Source organism: Elephas maximus, chromosome 2 (assembly GCF_024166365.1).
Source record: "Elephas maximus indicus isolate mEleMax1 chromosome 2, mEleMax1 primary haplotype, whole genome shotgun sequence".
Taxonomy (NCBI): Eukaryota; Metazoa; Chordata; class Mammalia; order Proboscidea; family Elephantidae; genus Elephas; species Elephas maximus.
This window is the reverse complement of record NC_064820.1, coordinates 141277632-141297163: the sequence shown is the minus strand read 5'-3', so window position 1 is coordinate 141297163 and position 19532 is coordinate 141277632. Positions and strand designations below refer to the sequence as shown.

The 19532-nt window shown below is 36.4% G+C and overlaps 1 pseudogene; it reads right to left on the bottom strand.

Moving 5' to 3' along the window:
* Positions 1 to 12171: 12171 nt before the first annotated feature.
* Positions 12172 to 13988, bottom strand: LOC126067004 (tigger transposable element-derived protein 1-like; annotated as a pseudogene).
* Positions 13989 to 19532: the final 5544 nt, after the last annotated feature.

Below are 19532 nucleotides of genomic sequence, written 5' to 3'. Positions count from 1 at the left end.
TAGTTATTAGTTCATACCCAGATTTTCTGTCTGGACTTTTGAAGCTCTCCCATTGAAAGTACACCAGCTCTCCTTCTCGTACTGTAGCAAGGTAAGTTGTTAAACAAGTTTACTCAGAGTCAAGAAATGAATACCTTTGGGCAACATGTGGACAAGTTGCATCCAAATAATTATGTAAATTCATCCTTTCACCACCATGATTTGAACCAATGAAAAAAGCTGCAGCGCTTCATTGAATATTGGCCTTCACACTTTAGCAATAAAAACTCTGAAATGCCCTCTCTCTCCTTGAGTTCATTAAGCCCCCAGAGAAGTTTTGCAGACTCATTATCTTATTACTTGTTGGCTTTTTCATCTCTGAGTTTCAAAGACTAAAAAATGAGATTTAATGACTTTCGAGGTCATGGTACTTCTCATACCTACAGAATCATAAAAAAGACTTACTTCATTGACTTGACTTTTACCCGTAATTTGTTCCTTGAACTTGCAAAATTTAAATCCCATAAAGTTCCTGTTCTTTTCTTTGAATTTTTGAAATCAAATTACGGTACTAAAAAAAAAAAAAACTTTTTTTTTTATATAAGAAGTACATAAATCATAAAGTATAGCACAAGGTATTATCACAAATTGAACACAGCTGTGAAAGCCCACCCTAGTCAAGAAATAGATTATCAGCACATTAGAACCTCACTTTGTTTTAACATAAAAGGAAAATACATTTTTCTTCTTTCTCTCCTTCTTCCTTTATTTCTAATCTAAATGAAACCAGTCTTCTTCATATCCATTGCTTACAGACTGCCTGAACCTGTACACAAAAACACATACTCACAAACATCAGAAAAAAGCATTTTAAACCTTTGAGTTTGGAGAAAACTTATTTATATTTTTCACAAAATCCTAATCCCTGGCTTTAAATATTGGGCATAATTGAGTCCATGATTACCAGCTGCTGTGGAGTTGATTCCAACTTGTGGTGACTACATGTAATTCAGAGTAGAACTGTGCTCCATAGGGTTTTCGATGGGGGTGGCCTTTCAGGAGTAGATCAGGAGTAGGCCTTTCTTCTGAGGAATTTTTGGGTGGCTACAAACCACCAACATTTTTGTTAGTAGCCAAGTACTTAATCGTTTGTGCCACCCAGAGTCAGTAATCAAGTTCCTATAATTTCTAATAAATTATTCTAATTTTAGTTGTTACAAACACCCACGAAGATATCTAATTTTCATTTCAACAGCAATTCTTTGAATACTCATGTTGGGTTTGAATTTCAAAACCCAGCTCTTACATAAAGGTCAATTCTTGAGTCCTTTGACAGATCCAGGGTGGATATTCTTTTATTGCCATCTGACTATGAGGCAATCTCACTGATCTTCTCAAATACTCTACCAAGACTTATTCTTAATTTTGCATACTAATTACTTTACATTACGTCTTAATTTTTTCTGAGGCCCTAATTTGTGAGTAACAACTTTGTTTATGCACCTCTGTCTTCAACATAGGCAGTTAAAGAGGTGGATATGTTTCTGTGTTTTATTAATAACACATTTTGACTTATACAAATAGCTTTCTTATTTATTTATTTTTTTTAATGCTGTTAAGAGTTAAGGTCCTCACTGGAAGAAGGAAAGAAAAAATATGACTGTGGAAAGGCAAGGGATAATGCTGTGTGATTGTACTGAAATTAGAGGTACCAGTATGAAGTCACTGTTGTATTTCTTAGATCTATCCATTGAAAAGGCCTAGGAGCAATGACACCCCAGTATCCATGAAAACACCCAGTACCCAGATCTTGGTTTCCAAATAAATATTTCAGAGGCTTCAGCAGAGAATTTCACACTTATCTGCAAACAAGTTGAAAAGGAAAAAGAATAACATAACTGAGAGAAGCATGGTTAATATGGCCCATTATATGAGCAAATTCCTTAAATCCAGAATCAAGTCTTACAATTTTTAGGTATTTTTTTCAGAATTTACTAGTAGATTCTGAACAATAACTGATGATTGACTGACTCAGAGTGAGAAAAAAAGGAAAAAAAAGTCACGATCAAATCCTAAAAGTAGAGTTGGGAACTCTAATCCAGACATGAGATGCTTGGGCATAAAAGCAAGTGTTCCTTAATCTCTCAATGAGATCCATACATTTTCTTTTACTTTTAAAAGTAAAGTTCAGCTTATTCGTTTACTCTGCTCATGGTGATGAACTTATTTGTATGTCAGTTTGCCCTTGAATTTATTACTAGTACCTATTTTAATTTGTCTGTTCCCAGGAGGCAAGAGTATATTGTTAAATTGATCCATATCCTACTCAGCACAACAGATAATTTAATGAATTTGGTCTTAATGATAATAATGGTTCAAAAACACTACTAAGTTGGAAGTTCACAGATTTGTCTCTTCTAACTTCTGATGGTCGCTGCATTGCTTGTGAGCAACAGACGGTGTGTGGAGAATTTTACACTGTTTCACGCAGAGATGATACTTTTCTTGGTTTACCTCAGCTTAAAATATCTTTTAACCTTATGTTAGCATTCCATTAGCTAAACTCCACTAGCTTTTAAAAATCTTGTCTGCAAAATATAACAGTAATCAAGAACAAAATGTTAAAAACATAATTCTCATACAAATTTATGGTGAGCATGTATCATGGTTTTGTTTAAATCATTAATGGTGGGTCAGCAGAATGGCAAAGCTGGTTCAAGAGAGAATTCAACAAAGAGACATTTAAAAATAACAAGTGAAAAAAAAAATGCAAACAGGTTACAAAACAATCCCATTGCCATGGAGTTGATTCCTACTCACAGCACCCTATGGGACAGAGTAGAGCTGTCCCATAGGATTACCAAGGAGTAGCTGGTGGATTCGAACCACCAACCTTTTGGTTAGCAGCTGTAGCTCAACCTAGGTCTTAACCACTACAACACCAGGGCTCCAAATACATACGTACACACATATGTACGCATATACATATAAGTGCATACACACACACACACGCAAGAACACAAACACATATGAAAACACACATTGATCTGAATCGAACTTTCACTTCTCTAGGACATTATAGTCTTAATTTAGTTAGCAAGTAAAACATGAAACCAAAAGGAAGAGTACTATCTGATATTATTAATGTTTGGCAGTATAATATATGATAGTTTGATGATGAGTACGAAGGTACCACTAGGTGGTTCCCATTTTCTTATCCTCAGAAGGCATTAAAAAATTAGGATTTGTACTTAATCCACACCTTTAGAAAATACACCTAGCCACTGTACTTCTGAACTTTGAATGTTCTATATCTGAATTCCTTAATCTTATACAATTATTTTTAATCTTAAGGGGTTAATTTCTCAAATTCTTTTAATGCGTCTGAAGTATTTTTCCATCCTAGGTTTTTGTTTTTTCATATTATTTGTAACTATGTTTAAGGAGCCTTGGTTGCTCAGTGGTTAAACACTAGGCTGCTAACTAAAAGGTCAGCAGTTTGAACCCACCAGCCGCTCCTCTGTGAGAGAAAGATGTGGCTGTCTGTTTCCGTAAAGATTACAACCTTGGAAACCCTATGGAGCAGTCCTACTCAGTCCTGTAGGGTCACTATGAGTCAGAATCAACTAGATGGCAATGAGTTGGTATGGGATGTTCCATTTTCCTAACCACATTTGAATCTACATGTCTTTCCTCAATAATATAAATTCATTTGTCATGATAGTAGCTTCGTTTATGGGTCACTGGCATGATTTGGTTCACTTATTTTCCTTGATAGCTTAGAGTTGGTGTATGTTATTTAGCAAGAGAAAACATGATCCCAAAAGTGTTACAAGGCGGAATATATTAAATGTTAGGTCTAGGTTACTAATCTTGAGACAGTTCCTTTAAATTATTGTCATAATTAATCACTTGCTGCTGTTCTCTGAAAATAATCAGAATTTAACAGTGGTGCTATCAAACAATTTTAAGTTCCAGACATTTGAGGCATTTGAAATGGGTGTAGTGCTTTTCTGTTTAGTCAGGTAATATGAAAATTCATTGATATCTACAAGGATATTTAGTAAATGAATAAGGAATATGTTTAAAACCTTAAATTATTTTTTTACTGGCTCTCAAAAAAATAAGAAGCTTTAAGTCATTCTACTATCTGTTAGGTTAACATTTTAGTAATAAGGTCTCTATCTGAGTTATCACTTAATTTGTTAGGTAGGTATCATTTGATTCATTTTTGGTGAATACCAAAATTATTCATAATAAAATAGTTAACTGTACAATGTCTATATAGATTCTAGACATGAATTCTATTTTTTAGTCTGATTTTTTTTTAATAATTGTGATGTGGTAAAACATATATATGTATATAATTTCAATTTTAATCAGTTTTAAGTGTAGAATTCTGTGGCATTAATTACATTAACCATGTTGTGCAAACATCAGCATATTTCCAAAAGTCTTCTATTGCCCCGAACAGAAACTCAGTACCTCTTCAGCAAAAACTCCCTATTTCTCTCTCCCGCAGCCTGGTAACCACTAATACATTTTTGTCTCTATGCATTTGCCTATTGTAGACGTTTCATGTAAGTGGGACCCTACAGTATTCGTCCTTTTGTGTATGACTTATGTCACTTATCACCCTAAATTTACAACAATCTAAAGAAAAAAAAAATTTTTTTCTTTAGTTTAAATAGAGACCAACTTAACTTTAATAACATACAAAAACTGTTCCTTTACAGCTCCATCTCCACATATTGTTTTTGTCATAAACTACAACATGAATTTTTCTTAACACAAGAGTATTAACCTACAAAGTTTTTGCACATCTATTCTGTTTTCAGCAGTTGAGTTACTGTTGACCAGTATTATAAAATCTAATACACAGGAACCATATGCATTCAAAGAGCACTTAAAAAAAACTGGAATTTACTTTAGGCTATGAATAAATTATCCATAAATCTCAAAAATCAGAAACTGAACAGACCACTTCTGTAGCCACATTTTAGCAAAACTAGAAATTAATGATAATCAAGCCAAAAAAAAAAAATAAATAAAACCAAACCCATTGCCTTGGAGTTGATTCTGCCTCATAGTGACCCTGTAGGACAGAGTAGAACTGCCCCATAAGGTTTCTAAGGAGTGGCTGCTAGATTCGAACTGCCAACTTTTTGGTTAGAAGCCATAGCTCTCAACCTCTGCACCACCATGGCTCAAGAAATTAATAGCAGATGTAGAAAATTTGTAAATATCGACCATTTTGAAACATAAGATATAAAACATTAAAGGTGAGCTGTTAGAGTAGCCACTAGCCTGCACGTGGCAATTTAAATTTAAGTTAATTAAAATGAAATTAAAATTCATTTCCTCTGTTACACTAGCCACATTTTAGGCACATATACTTACATTTATCTATTTGGAAACCTTATAATATTAATTTTTTTGGTATATTTGTTCTGGCAAGTTCTGAAAGCTGTATAGTAAAGTCTACTAATAATTGGCTTTTGGTTAATTTTCACCTGCATGTTTAACAGTCTTTGCTTTATATATAATACAGCCAATTTATTTAAAGCGGAGGTTCAAAGCTATAATATCTTATGTTTGACTTGTAACTTTGGAAGGCAGCTATGCTCACCACTATACCACCAACGTGACTTGTAACTTTCATTAACACTAAAACTCACCTTTGCCCCATCTCTCTTAAAAAAAAAATTCCAAAATGAGTCAGAAGCTGATTCTTGATTGAGTACAAAGATACATAGCAAAAATATTAGAAAATGATAATTTGTTCCTCTTATTCCTGTTGTGATCTGAAAGTTAGAATCCAGTTTTTAATTCTGTTGGTGTGTATGCCAAATAAACAACTACACATTGCGATATGATTTCAAAACACATTTTTGTTGGTTCTCTTTTAGATATCACTTTTCCTTCCATCACTAACAGTATTCGTTACATTATTTCCCTTCTTCACCTCCCTTGGCCCTTGTTCCTTTTCTAGTTTTGTTTCCTTCATTCTGATGTAACTTTTCTTTCTTCCTTCATCAGGAATGAGAGAGAGATTTGTGGGTTCTTTAAACACAGTTTTCTTCAAGATTTATGAATTTCTGGTCTACTGTTTTTGCTTTCAGCTAGCTCCACATTCAAATAACCATAGAATTTTTTTAAAATATGTAATCTAAGAATTTTCATTATAATACTGAGTACAAAACTTTCAAACAATCTGGAAATATTTAAATTAGGATTTAGAAATTAGCTTTTATCCATATCATGGTAAATTACATAACTTTGAAAATATATATTCTAAATAAGTATTCATGGGTTGTATTCACAATATATTTCAGTGGGGAAAAGCATATTATAAATATTACATAGCATAACATCATTTTTTATTTATATAGGTCTGATAAGATACAATTTAAATATTAACAGTAGTTATGGTTAGTTCAAGTAACCAAGTAATCACATGACTTTTTTTCCTACTGATTGCGATGCACATATACTTTTTTTTATGCAAATAATGTATGCCTTCTACTTTTGTTTGGCTACCTTTCCCTCCTCCTAAGAGCTATTTTTGTAAGTGTGCTATGCTATTTTTTTTTCTTTCTTTTTTTTTTTTTACAGCAACATGTAAAAATAAATTGGTATAGCATACTTATGAAAATACCTTGTAGGGGGAGGGTGCAATTGGCAAACAACTGTTAGAAGGTGTGCATTATTTATGTTAAAATGCAGTATTACATTTAGTTTTTTTAGAAGAAGAAAGCATAATTACGTTGATATTCAAAGTTTTCCAAAATTTTGCCCCATGTTTTGATAATTTTTCCCAAAAAGGGATATATACGACTCCCGTAAGATATAAACACAAGGACATTTTAAAGATTTCATTTAACTCATTAATGAGGAATCTGATAAGTTGCTACAACCAGTTCAAAGAAGGATTCGAGTAACAGATACATATGTAGATCAGAAATATTGAAATGATTGCACAAATGGCAGGCAAAACTCGCCTCTTCCACAGTGGGAGGACTTATTACACCTTCACTGGATAGAAGTTACTTATCTAGAGACAAGATTTATTTTGCTTTGCTGTTATCTGCAACTTTCAAGGTCTTAAAACAGCTTTGATAGAATAGGAATCATAACCTGGGTATGCTCTAGACAATATATAGATTTCCAGTGAAATACATACTTTTGCCTACAGCCCTAATCAACCGCACAAGCTTAGTTTCTCTCTGCTTCCATATCTGTGACCAGTACTTCAACTAAATTGTATCATTCACTATTTCCCATACATATAGTGAGTTTCCTATTTGCTCTTATCCTCTGCAGAATTCCCATCTCACTGCAACTCTTCTTTTCAAATTACCCTAGATCTTAATATTCCTAATTTACATTGAGTCATTTTTATATAATTTGTTTATTCTACTTCTATAGTATAAGCTTCTTGAGAGTAGGGGTTTATGGATTACTTGTCTATGCAACTGTCTTGGAACCTAGTACATATTATCATGGAACCAAATATGTATTATAATAATAACCCTTTGCCGTCGAGTCAATTCTGACTCATAGCAACCCTAGGAAGATTTAATTGACTATTGTCAAAATGTCAATCAACTATGAAATACAACTTTTACCTTTCAAAACAGGGAACTTAAAGAAAAATAACATGCCAGTATCTTTTTTTTTTTTTCCTTAGTGAAATGATTTCAGCTACACCGAATAGAATACAAGGGGTAATATAACAAATATCTGTATCTGGTCGTTAACCTAGAATTGAGGAATGTTATCCTTTTGCCATATTTGCTCCAAATCTTTTCTTTTTAAATAGGCAATGCAGGCAAAGTTGAATTACCCTTTGTAGCTGACCTCAATCTTATCTCCCACCCTTCCTTCCCCTAAGGGAACTACTAACCTGATGTTGGTGTTTTTCCTCATTTGTATTTTTAGAATTTCGTGTTAGAGTATTTCTAAAGCTAATATATATAACGTTATTATGCCATAAAAGGAGCCTTGTGGCACAGTGGTTAAATGCTTGGCTGCTAACCAAAAGGTCGGCTGTTTGAACCCAGCAGCAGCTCTGCAAGAGAAAGATGTGGCAGCCTGCTTCCTAAAGATTACAGCCTTGGAAGCTCTAAGGGGCAGTTCTACTCTGTCCTAGAGGGTCACTATGAGTCGGAATCGACTCGACAGCAGTGGGTTTTTTATTATGCAATAAAACTCCCTTTCAGATGTGCTTGCTAATATGTACAGACAATTATTCATGCAGTAGTTTCTAAAATTTTAGTTCTAAATTAATGGCTTGCTTACCGTTTATAACCCTGGAGCATAGAAAATATTGCTTAAACAAGTAGTTAATTATTTTTGCTACATTTTACTTCTGAACTCTTCTAATGTTAAGTTAAAGAGGAAAATTGTGCTCCTTTGTGAAGGTTTTAAAAAGAAATCCTTTTCACTGACTTCACAGATAAATAAACATTGGCTGCCAATTTCACTTTCAAGATAATTGATCCAAATTATCTGGGCCAGAGCTCTTTGAAAAATGTGAACTGCAGTCCATCTCTAGAAACATAACTGATTAAAGGTCTAAAAGGTTATATGTTGATTTAAAAGCTGTATATTTAAACCAGACCTGGGCTGTGCCCTTTAAAGATACAGAGGATATTCCTTTAGAAACCTCACTTCTGAATCAGTGTGTTAGGAAAGCAATTATTTGGGCGAGGGGGGCGGGGCTTTTAGTGGCAGAGCACTGTGCTAGGGGCAATGAAGACACCAATTTCTATACTTTGAAGGAGCTACAATATAGTTGGTGATAGACTAAAATAATTGAAACACTGGTGAACAATACTCGACCTTGCATAACTAAATCCAGAAGGGTTTTCTGCAAACTATAAATTCTATTGGATTTGTGAGGAAAGATCAATGAGACCTAAAGCAATGAGACCAAAGAATAGTCAATGAAAAAGAGTGAATGGAAGAGTGAGTAGGATTTGTGTAAGTTTGAGCAGGACGAGCATTCCTGGCAATAGGCTGCCCTCACTGGAGTGATTGGCCAGTATAAAGAATTGTGGAAAAATTTTGGAACAAAGGGGAAGATAATGGAACCCAACACGAACTACATTTGGTTTCTTTGAAAGTACTTCTTGAGTTTTGCCATTGTTTTCTTCTGATTCTGGCCCTGACAAGTAGTAATGACCAGCTCTTAGCACATATGTGTCCCTCTCTTTCACTTTTTGAGAAAGAGGCTTGCAAAAGTATCAGAATATTTTAATGTCAGATAATACAACTTTCTTGAATGAAAATTTTAAGGCTAAAGTAATCTTTGAGGCAGGTTTCCTTATAACTCTTCCACCAGATGTGTTAGAAGAACATTCACAAACTTATCAGGAAGAGAAATGAGGCGTAGAGAAATAAAGTGGTTCAGCTATCAGCAAACAGTGCTTCTGGGACAGAGCTGAAGAGAATACTGGGGCTGGAAGAAACATTCAGAGGTCATCAATTGCTGTTCTGGTTTGTCGGAGAGCCTTGTATTACTCAGTGCCTTCCAGAGAAGAAATTTCTATGTCCTTTCTCGCTAACCTCTCAAGAGTTTACTAGTCTTTATCAGTTACCTCTACCCAAACCGCTTCTAGCCCCCTTTGGCCCACTTAAACAAAGTGAGCATTATACCGCCTCGCACATTTCCTGGTATTTGCAATTGTCCACACAGAAAGGCACAACATTGGTAGTTTTGTTCATTTCCAACATAAATTTTAAAAGCACATCTACTACGAAGCCAGGAAGTTTTAATAGCTCTCTTTTTATACTTGAAGAAACAAAAAGAGATTTAAATATAAGTGGCTTATGTTACATACTTTGTTTCTATTCAGTTTGGTGTGTCCACGTGTCTAGCATAAACCAAAACAAAATCAAACCTGTGGCCGTTGAATTGATTTCAACTCATAGCAAGCCTACAGGACAGAGTCAGACTACCCCATAGGGTTTTCAAGGCTATAAGCTCTGCAGAAGCAGACTGCTACATCTTTCTCTCACGGAGCAGAACTACTGACCTTTTGGTTAGCCACCAAGCCCTTAATCACTGTGCCACCCAGGGCTTCTTGTGTCTAGCATGCTCTATACTGAAAGGCACTTAGGATGGCAAGGAAAGTCTATGATGGCTAAGTAGGAGTGATACTTGCCTTTTGCCTACTCCAGATTTTGATGTCACCTCTCACCTCCACTCCTAAAGAGTACATTTCATACTCTACAGTGGAGGGAAAAGTATGATGCCAGTACCATAGATTTCAAAAAACATTTAAATCCACAATTTTGCAAATAGAGAAATAAACATTTTTCAGTGTGTTCTACCACTCAGGACAATTTTCAGCATAATGATAATATGATATTTTATATGTTGTTGAAATGAATAATTCAATGAGAGATCTCTGAGAAAAGCACCTCTAGATTAATCCAGTAAAAAAGAGAATTTTTTAAATTGAGTAAAAGAAAAAAAAAAAAAGCATAAGATTCCTTTTGTGGGTTTCAATTTAAGAAATACAGACTCGACTTCACTAAAGAGCCTTATCGAAAAAAAAAAGTTGACATAATTATATGCACACGTGTGAATAACCGCTGGTTAATACTGCTTTGTGCAGAGATCAACTAGATTCCGTTCTCTCTCACTTTCAGCCGGCCATCGCTCCAATAATTTTCCCCGTCTCTGTTCGTATTTTCTCTACTGCTGCATCATTTCACACATAGACTCCAGCTGTCAGCTTCTTCAGGATTTGCTTCAACTACACACCCCTCCTATTGGGCCCACATCCAATGACTGATTGTGATGGGGTATAAAGACCCATATATTTCAGATAACTTGGAGTATCGGAATACTCTGACACTCCATTTACATTAATGGCACTCTGTGAGGTTGGACAAGGCCTTTTGGATCCCGCATCACAGTTTGAATTATTCCTCTACCCCATCCCACTTTCTCCTTTTCCCTTCCAAAGGTGTTGATCCCTAATAAATATACTGCATTCGAATTCCATCTCAGTGCTTGCTTCTGGGAAACGCCACCTGTGATGACATTCTTGCCAAGGTCACCACAGTGTTGGTCCCCACACTGCTAAATCCAATGACCAATTTTAAGTTCTCATCTTATTTGGATTATTGATGATCTTGCAGCCTCGTTTCATGCCTGACCTTCAGAATCTTCTCTCATGGCAATCAGAGAAATCCTTTTAAGACACAGATATCTCATGTCCTTCCTCTGCTCGAATTCCTCCCATGCTTGTCAGCTCAAACTGAGTAAAAGCCAGAGACATCACAGTGATCTCCAAGGCTCAACCTGGTGATTCCTTTACTCCCAACTCTTTGACTTCATTCCCTGTTCACTTAGCCTCAGCCATAATAGCCTTATCACTGCTCCTTAAGAGGGTCAATTGTGCTCCCATCTAATGACATATCATAGCTATGGCTAGTTATCTCATTTCCTTCTATTCTTCTTTATAGAAAGCTTTTGTAGAGAGGCCTTATCTAACTACCCTAGTTATACCATTCCCTCTCCACCTCCCTGCACTCCTGTTTCTCATAACTTTGCTTTTATTTTTCCCCAAAGCATTTTTCACCATTTGGCACACTGTGTTAACTTGTTTATCTGTTTTCTCCAACCAGAAAAGGAGGGAACAGACGTTGTTTTGTTCACTTTTGGAATTAAACCAAAAAAGCTAAGCCCCTTGTCCTTGAGTCGACTCCGATTTATAGCAACCATATAAGACAGAGTAGAACTACCTCATAGGGTTTATAAGGAGCAGCTGGTAGATTTGAACTGTTGACCTTTTGGTTATCTCTTAACTACTGCGCCACCAGGGCTCCAGTGTAATTACAGAATCTTGAAATATTGCTTGAGGTAATAAATATTTATTAAATGTTACTCAATTAAACAATCCCTTTGTATTGATTTATCAAGATTGCAATATATTTTCTTGGGAATAATAAGAAAGCGACTTTAGTATTAAACATATACAAATCTAATATTTTACAATACAGGCATTTCTTGGAGATACTGTGGGTTCAATTCCAGATCACCACAATAAAGTGATTATCACGATAAAGCGAGTCACATGAATTTTTTGGTTTCCCAGTGCATATAAAAGTTATGTTTACACTGTCTATTAAGTGTGCAATAGCATTATGCCTAAAAAAAAAATGTACATACCTTAATTAAAAAAAAAAATGCTTTATTGGGAAAAAATGGTAACTATCATCCGAGCCTTCAATGAGTAATCTTTTTGCTGGTGGAGGGTTTTGCATCGATGTTAATGGCTGCTGGTGATCAAGGCAGTGGCTGCTAAAGGTTGGCATGTCTGTGATAATTTCTTAAAATAAGACAACAAGGAAGTTTGCTGCATCAATTGACTCCCTTTCATGAAAGATTTCTCTATAGCTTGTGATGCTATTTGACATCATTTTACTCACAGTAGAACTTCTTTCAAAATTGGAGTCAATCATCTCAAACCCTGCTGCTGCTTTATCAGCTAAGTGTATATAATATTCTAAATCCTTTGTTTTCATTTCAACAATGTTCACAGCATTTTCACCAGAAGTTTTCATCTCAAGAAGCCATTTTATTTGCTCATCCATAGGGAGTAACTCCTCATCTGTTGAAGTCTTATCATGAGATTGTAGCAATTCAGTCACATCTTCAGACTCCATTTCTAATTCTAGTTCTCTTGCTATTTCCACCACATCTGCAGTTACTTCCTCCACTGAATGAAGTCTTGAACCCCTCAAAATCATCCATGAGGGTTGGAATCAGCTTATTCCAAGCTCCTGTTAATGTTGATATTTTGACCTCCTCCCACAAATCCCAAATGTTCTTAAAGGCATGGAGAATGGTGAATACTTTCCAGAAGATTTTCAACTTACATTGCCCAGATCCATCAGAGGAGCCTCTATCTATGGCAGCTATAGCTTTACAAAAAGTATTTCTTAAAAAAATAAGACTTGAAAGTCAAAATAACTCCTTGATTCATGGTTGCAGAATGGATGTTGTGTCAACAGGCATGAAAACAACATTAATCTCCTTGTATATCTCCATCAGAGCTCTTGGGCAACCAGGTGCATTGTCAATGAGCCGTAATATTTTGAAAGGAACCTTTTATTCTGAGCATTAGTCTCAACGCTAGGCTTGAAATATTCAGTAAGCCATGTTGTAAGCAGATGTGCTACCATCCAGGTTTTGTTGTCTGATATATAAAGCACAGGCAGAGTAGATTTAGCATAATTCGTAAGGGCCCTAGGATTTTCAGAATGGTAAATGAGCACTGGCTTCAACTTAAAGTCACCAGCAGCATTAGCCCCTAACAAGAAAGTCAGCCTGTCCTTTGAAGCTTTGAAGCCAGGCATTGACTGTTCCTCGCTAGCTATGAAATCCCAGCAGACACCGTCTTCCGATATAAGGCTGTTTTGTTTACACTGAAAATCTATCACTCAGTGTAGCCCCCTTCACCAATTATCTCAGCTAGATCTTCTGGACAACTTGCTGCAGCTGCTACATCAACACTTAATGCTTCATCTTGCACTTTTACGTTGTAGAGACGGCTTCTTTCCTTAAACCTCATGAACCAACGTCTGCTAGTTTTAAATTTTTCTTCTGCAGATTCCACACCTCTTTCAGCCTTCATAGACTTGAACAGAGTTGGGCCTTGCTCTGGATTAGGCTTTGTTAAACCAAGTCTCTGTGTGGGAATGTTGTAGCTGGTTTGATCTATCCAGACCATGAAAACTTTATTCATATCAGCAATAAGGCTGTGTTGCTTTCTTATCTTTCATGTGTTCACTGGAGTAGCACTTTTAATTTCCTTCAAGAACATTTCCTTTGCATTTGCAACTTGGTTAACTTTTTGGTATAAGAGGCGTAGCTTTTGGCCTGTCTTAGATTCTGACAAGACTGTCTCACTGAGCTTAATCATTTCTAACTTTTGATTTAAAGTGAGAGACCCACAACTCCTTCTTTCACTTGAACACTTAGAGGCCATTGTAGGGTTATTAGTTGACCTAATTTCACTATGGTGAAATAGGGAGCCCCAAGAAGAGGGAGAAAGATGGGGAACAGCAGGTTGGTAGAGTAGTCAGAACACACATTTATTAAGTTCGCCATGTTATGTGATGCCTAAAAACAATTAGCATAGTAATAACAAAGACTGATGATCACAGGTCAGCATGACATATATAACAGTAGTGAAAAATGTGAAATATTGCAAGTTGGGAAAATGGCGCTGATATGCTTGCTTAACACAGGGTTGCCACAAATCTTCAATTTGTGAAAAACACGAAGCTCAATAAAATGAGCTGTGCCTGTCTGTTAAAAATGAGCAGCAATGCCATATAGCTCTAAAATAAACATATCTGGAACACCCCCCTAGTATTTATTTAATATTCCACTAGGAAAAATGCTTCTCTACGGCTACAGTAATAGGCAGAAATATCCAACAGCCTTTGGCTTGGGAACTTCTCTAAAATTCCAGGGAAGTTCTAAATGTTGTCATTAAATTTGGAAATGAAAGTTACAGTCTTAAAAGTTGAATTCTAATTTAAGGAAATGTTAGGAGGTTCAGTCATTATGATGATTCTGACACATATTACTTTGCGTGGAAGATACATTGTGATGGGAATGCTCTGCTCAAAAACCAATATAGTTTTAAAGAAATTCTCCTTGTAACCAAATATGCAAAGAATTCATGCCACCATGAAGGTAAATGCCACTAAATCAAGAGTTGTAAGAAATATTTAATCAACCAGACTTTGTGACTAATGGAATAACAAAGGAGAGCTGGGCCTGTCTGCCAATCTGCATCTCCTTGTCTAAATCTAGGGTGTGGACATGGCAACCACCAAAGGACATTGTGACCACAATGACTCTCATGTAATAAGGTGGTCAAATTATAAATGTCTCTGAGGAGAAAAAGAAACAAAAAGAGAAAAAAATGCAGGATATCCAGTTAAAGACTGATCACCTTGGGAGAAAAAAAGAAACACGTGGCTATTTTTACTTACTCTTCATCAAAAAGCATTTAAACTGGGGGTATATACAACTGCATTGTGAATACAAGATTCCTTATCTATACAAACGTACAGAGGAGAAATAAGACTTTTTCGTTGGTAATGAATATGGTACTATGAACATTACTTTTGAAGAAATATACATATTTTATATATGTATATATAAAATATAAAATAATATAAATTAGGGTCAGGATTACTTTTTCTCAAACCTAAAGGAGAAGGCAATTGTTTTGATTTTCAATAAATAGAAAAATATTCACTACTCACAAATGTAAAGTTTTTAGATTTTAAATAAACAATCATGTGGAGAAATGTATACTTTAAGATCTCAAAATTTTACCTTTGAATTCAAAGAGTAAATTTTTAATTATATATTCAGTTTTGCCTCTAACTTTAACAAGGCATTTTCCTTTTTTTAATGAAGGGCTTACACTTCTAACAGTGCTCAGTGTCCTTATATAAAATTAAAGAAGTCTAATTAAAACATAAACCGCTCCCCGCCCCCAAAAAAACCTACTGCCGTCAAGTCAATTCCGACTCATAGTGACCCTATAGGACAGGGTAGAACTGTCCCATACAGTTTCCAAGGAGTGCCTGGTGGATTTGAACTGCTGACCTTTTGGTTAGCAGCCGTAGCACTTAACCCCTACCCAGCCAGGGTTTCCAATTAAAACATAACTACTATCAAATCGAAGGATTTCATTTTACTTGGATCCACAATCAACAGCCATGGAAGCGGCAGTCAAAAAATGAAAAGACACATTGCATTGGGTAAATCTGCTGCAAAGGACCTCTTCAAAGTGTTGAAGAGCAAAGATGTCACCCTGAAGATTAACGTGCGCCTGACCCAAGCCATGGTATTTTCAATAGCATCATATGCACGCGAAAGCTGAACAATGAATAAAGAAGACCGAAGAAGAGTTGACGCCTTTGAATTGTGGTGTTGGAGAAGAATATTGACTATACCATGGACTGCCAAAAGAATGAACAAATCTGTCTTGGAAGAAGTACTACCAGGATGCTCTTTACAAGCAAGGATGAAGAGACTGCGTCTTACATACTTTGGACATGTTGTCAGGAGGGCTGAGTCACAGTGGCTACAATAATGAGCTCAAGTGTAACAACGACTGTAAGGATGGCTCAGGACCAGGCAGTGTTTCCTTCTGTTGTGCATAGGGTCACTATGAGTCGGAACTGACTCAACGGCACCTAATAACAACAACAACAATTCTATAAAATTACCAATAACAAACCAAACCAAACTAAGCTTTAGTAAAAAATTTTTCTTAGCAATTGTATTGTCTTAAATTTTATTTTTTGGTGAAAATATACACAGAAAAACATGAATTCATTCAACAATTTCTACATGTACAGTTCAACAACACTGGTTACATTCTTCAGGTTGTATCACCACCATTCTTGCTATCTCTACCCATATCGTTACACCACCATTGATTTGGATTTGTTGCTGTTGTTAGGTGCCATCGACTTGGTTCCAACTCATAGCGACCCTATGTACAACAGAACAAAACACAGCCTGGTCCAACGCAATCCTCATGATCATTGTTATGCTTAAGCCCATTGTTGCAGCCACTGTGTCAATCCGTCTTGTTGAGTATCTTCCTCTTTTTCACTGACTCTCTACCTTACAATCTTACTGTCCCCTAAACTTCTCATCTATTCTTAAGGGTTACTGCTGTCAATTTGATAGTGTTGTTGACAACTTCGATCTTTTCTCCATTTATCATGATGCAGCTCATCGGTCCAGTTGTGAGGATTTTTGTTTTCTTTATGTTGAGGTGCAATCCATACTGAAGGCTATGGTCCTTGATCTTCATTAGTAAGTGCTTCAAGTCCTCTTCACTTTCAGCAAGTAAGGTTGTGTCATCTGCATAACACAGGTTGTTAATGAGTCTTCTTCCAATCCCGATGCCCTGTTCTTCTTCATATAGTCCAGCTTCTCAGATTATTTGCTCAGCATATAGACTGAATAGGTATGGTGAAAGAATACAACCCTGATGCACACCTTTCCTGACTTTAAACCAATCAGTATCCCCTGGTTCTGTCCAAACAACTGCCTCTTGATCTATGTAAAGGTTCCTCATGAGCACAATTAAGTGTTCTGGAATTCCCATTCTTTGCAATGTTATCCATAATTTGTTATGATCCACACAATCGAATGCCTTTGCATAGTCAATAAAACACAGGTGAACATCTTTCTGGTATTCTCTGCTTTCAGCCAGGATCCATTTGACATCAGCAATGATATCCTTGGTTCCATGTCCTCTTCTGAAACTGGCCTGAATTTCTGGCAGTTCCCTGTTGATATACTGCTGCAGCCATTTTTGAACAATCTTCACCAAAATTTTGCTTGCGTGTGCTGTTAATGATATTTTTCTGTAATTTCCACATTTGGTTGGATCACCTTTCTTGGGAATAAGCGTAAATATGGACCTCTTTCAGTCAGTTGGCCTGGAAGCTCTCTTCCGTATTTCTTGGCATAGACGAGTGAGCACCTCCAGCGCTGTATCTGTTTGTTGAAACATCTCAATTGATATTCTGTCAATTCCTGGAGCCTTGCTTTTCGCCAGTGCCTTCAGAGCAGCTTGGACATCTTCCTTCAGTACTATCGGTTCCTGATCATATGCCACCTCTTGAAATGGTTGGACATCGACTAATTCTTTTTGGTATAATGACTTTGTGTATTCCTTCTATCTTCTTTTGATGCTTCCTGCGTCGTTTAATATTTTCCCAATAGAATCCTTCACTATTGCAACTTGAGGCTTGAATTTTTTCTTCAGTTCTTTCAGCTTGAGAAATGCCGAGCGTGTTCTTCCCTTTTGGTTTTCCATCTCCAGCTCTTTGTACTTGTCATTATAATACTTTACTTTGTCTTCTTGATCCACCCTTTGAAATCTTCTGTTCAGTTCTTTTACTTCATCACTTCTTCCTTTTGCTTTAGCTGCTCAACGTTTGAGAGCAAGTTTCAGAGTCTCTTCTGACATCCTTCTTGGTCTTTTCTTTCTTTCTTTCCTGTCTTTTCAATGAACTCTCGCTTTCTTCATGTATGATGTCCTTGATGTCATTCCACAACTCATCTGGTCTTTGGTCATTAGTGTTCAATGCATCAAATGTATTCTTCACATGGTCTCTAAATTCAGGTGGGATGTACTCAAGGTCATATTTTGGCTCTTATGGACTTGCTCTGATTTTCTTCAGTTTCAGCTTGAACTTGCATATGAGCAATTAACGGTCTGTTCCACAGTTGGCCCCTGGCCTTGGCCTGAGCTTTTCCATCATCTCTTTCCACGGATGTAGTCAGTTTGATTTCTGTGTGTTCCATCTGGAGAGGTCCATGTGTATAGTCGCCATTTATGTTGGTAAAAGAAGGTATTTGCAATGAAGAAGTTGTTGTCTTGCAAAATTCTATCATTTGATCTCTGGCATTGTTTCTATCACCAGGGCAATATTTTCTAACTACTGACCCTTCTTTGTTTCCATCTTTCGCATTCCAATCACCAGTAATTATCAATGCACCTTGATTGCATGTTTGATCAATTTCAGACTGCAGAAGCTGATAAAAATCTTCTATTTCTTCCTCTTTGGCTGTAGTGGTTGGTGAGTAAATTTGAATAATAGTCGTATTAACTGGCCTTCCTTGTAGGCATATGGATATTATCCTATCACTGACAGCATTTTACTTCAGGATAGATCTTGAAACATTCTTTTGGACGATGAATGCAACATCATTCCTCTTCAAGTTGTCATTCCCAGCATAGTAGACTATATGATTGTCCAATTCAAAATGGCCAGTACCAGTCCATTTCAGCTCACTAATGCCTAGGATCTTGATTTTTATGCATTCCATTTCATTTTTGATGATTTCCAATTTTCCTAGATTCATACTTTGTACATTCCATGTTCCAATTATTAATGGGTGTTTGCAGCTGTTTCTTCTCATTTTGAGTCATGCCACGTCAGCAAAAATAAAGGTCCCGAAAGCTTTACTCCATCCACATCATTCAGATTGACTCTACTTTGAGGAGGCAGCTCTTTCCCAGTCATCTTCTGAGTGCCTTCCAACCTGGGGGCTCATCTTCCAGCACTATATCGGACAATGTTCCGCTGCTATTCATAAGGTTTTCACTGGCTATTTCTTTTCAGAAGTAGACTGCCAGGTCCTTCTTCCTAGTCTGTCTTAGTCTAGGATCTCAGCTGAAGCCTGTCTCCCATGGGTGATCCTGCTAGTATCTGAATACCGGTGGTATAGCTTCGAGCATCACAGCAACATGCAAGTCCCCACAGTACGACAAACTGACAGACACATTTTATAGAATTAAGCTACTAATAATACAAACAATAGCAAAAATATTCATAGCTATTTTAAGTGCCAGTGTTTTAAGATATTTTTACATATTTTGCCCCTTTATCTTCACAATCCCCTCCCCTCCAGGAGGTAAGTACTATTGTGATATGCGTTTACCGATGAGGAAACTGAGACCCAGGGGATTCAGATA